The 2507-nt window shown below is 36.9% G+C and overlaps 1 long non-coding RNA gene across 1 annotated transcript in view; it reads right to left on the bottom strand.

Annotated features, from left to right (window-relative positions):
- Positions 407-2507, bottom strand: part of LOC110268224 — a 17309-nt gene continuing 15208 nt past the window's right edge. The window contains exons 5-6 of the long non-coding RNA XR_002356337.1: positions 1440-1443; positions 407-417 (exon numbers count right to left, since the gene is read on the bottom strand). This is a non-coding gene — a long non-coding RNA (uncharacterized LOC110268224). The remainder of the gene's footprint in view (positions 418-1439; positions 1444-2507) is intronic.

Raw genomic sequence — 2507 nt, 5'->3', positions numbered from 1 at the left:
TTGAGAGGGTGTATCCTTTACGTTTGAGGTGACCCAGGCGTATCGGTCAACACGGGGCCTCGGAAGGGAAAGTTGCGCCATGCCTACAGTGGGGGCACCACTCGAAGTCAGACTAATAGGTCGGAAATCCAGAAAAATCGGAACTAATACTATATACCACAGTAAGCCTATCTACAGTTAAACAAAGGCTAAAAACTAGAAATATAAATGGTAACCCCCTCTAAAGCCTAACTAAAAGCAGCGTGATTCAAACAAAACGCATGCATAGCCCAAAAGCTACAAAAACGCAAGGGGATGGCAATAGTAGTAGTAACAACAGCAATCACTCATTAAAAAAGGAGATGCTTACCAGGAAGAAAGTTGTCAAATGATTTCAGAAACTTTTGAGGAATCAGAGGCGGACCAATGCAGTGGAATCTAGAAAGCTCGAAGGGAAAATGAGAAGAAGCAACACATGAATGATTCATGAATGAGAAAAGGGACCGTGAAAATAAGGAAGAAAAACTGGAAACAAAGGAATAACTGCCACGGAGATGCACGAAGGTCAGTGGTAGAGAGTGGACTTTTCACCAAGGTTTTCAAATAATCATAATGGCATTTAATGTCAGGCACGGAGAACGAGGCGACGAGTGATGCCCCCAAAGCGAACGAACCTCACCCGCGCGTAGGAGACACGCCCTTGTCACGAGCGGCCGACTCGGCGAGGCCCCAACCAGGGAGAAAGTAGGATGACACGCACCAACAACGGGGCATGAGGCCATAGCTGGCGCGTTGGGGCACTGTTCTGGCCCGACCCAGTTGGCCCTGTGCCCGGGTCCACCGACCTGACGGGTTGGAGAGATCCGAACCCGAAGGTGACCCAGGCATCGCCACCCTTTCCATCTGGCACCTGACAGTTGGGGAAGGAAGCTTCCCAGAAGGCAGGTCTGCCAAGGTGGGACCTGTCCTAGTACAGACTATATAGGGGGAGGGCCCCTCCAGAGGTACGTCATCTAACCCTCATTTTTCCTGCCACCTTGTACGGATTCTGACTTGAGCGTCGGAGTCCCTTTTGTAGGTGGCTCTCCCCTCACCACTTCATCAACCTGGAAGATCTTCGAGCTCTCTTCCTCTCCCTTCAACGTTTTCCTGGGAGGTCCAATCACGCATCAGGAAAAGCTCATGAAAAATGGTATTTTGTTATCCGTATTTTTTGCATCATCAACAAGAAACATATTATTTTATTATGGCAAATAAATATTTAAACGATCATTTAAAGTATTAGAAAATTTCTATTAATAGAAATTGAATCGAAACTTAATTGTTATCGAAAATATCCGAGAGGTTAAAAAGATAGAATGAAGAGTTTGGAGATAAACAAAATTTAGAGTATCTAACTTCAAATTGGTAATGAAATGGAAAATTTGGGATGATTCAAGTTGTACCTTGTACATAATAACAAACCTGATCCCTGAGCTCAAAAATTTTTCTTATCTCCGACCTCCAACATAAAGAATGGACTTTGCAAAAAATTGATGAACTCATCGTCCACTACTAACTTAAATCTCAAAATAGGCGAATTCACCCCACTCTAAGTGATGAGATTTTAGAAGGAAACAAGTCCATCGAATATAACAAGAAAGAATTACAAAACTTTAGAAATCTAATGACATGGATGAGATCTAAGAAGGCAAAAGAGGTACAAATAAATCAGTGGCATTTTGTTTTGAAGTATGTCCAGATTTTGAAGAATTGCTACAAATTAAAGGAATAGAGGCTTGAGGTTGGTGGCAACCAAGATATCTCACTTTTATACATTACTTGGAGGTTTCAATGGATGGACTACCCAAGATAAAGCCTAAATCAAAGTAATCAAGAATGTGTTGAAATTATTAGTTTAATTAAGTATATTTTGTGTTTTTTGTAGTATAACTGTGTTTATCAACTGTTTTTGTTAATTCTTAAAAATTAGAAAAGAGATTAACTAATTTAGATTTTAAACATGGTCTATAATTTATAGTAAGATTTAAAATAGAAAGATGTTAAAAAGGTCATCTAAATTTTTTATTTTTAGTCATTAGTTAATCATTAATATTTAAAAATATAGAATAAAAAATATTATTAAATTTTTAGACAAAAAGAATTGAATTAATAATTAAATAATAACTAAAATTAATAAATTCTAACGACTCTCTAATATTTCTCATTAAGATAAAAGACTTGACATTTTTCAATCTGTTGTCTATTAACTTGACATTTTTCATATTATGGACTATCAATCCAACATTATATTCATCTCAAAGTTGAAAACCATTATTCCAGCAATATTCTCCAAAAACATCTATAATATCTTTAAATACTAGTGACTTAATAAATATATTCATCACCTAATAACTCAAATCTAATTTAAGGAGAGAATATTTTCTTATTGATACATACACACGACTTATATCAAACACTGTAATTAAATTAAATAAATTTTTAAAAGGATATGGGATGAGATATTTTTATATATAATACGTTATGCT

The sequence above is a fragment of the Arachis ipaensis genome, chromosome B10 (genome assembly GCF_000816755.2).
Source record: "Arachis ipaensis cultivar K30076 chromosome B10, Araip1.1, whole genome shotgun sequence".
Lineage (NCBI taxonomy): Eukaryota > Viridiplantae > Streptophyta > Magnoliopsida > Fabales > Fabaceae > Arachis > Arachis ipaensis.
Note: the sequence above shows the minus strand (reverse complement) of the source record. Positions and strands in the feature narration are given on the sequence as shown.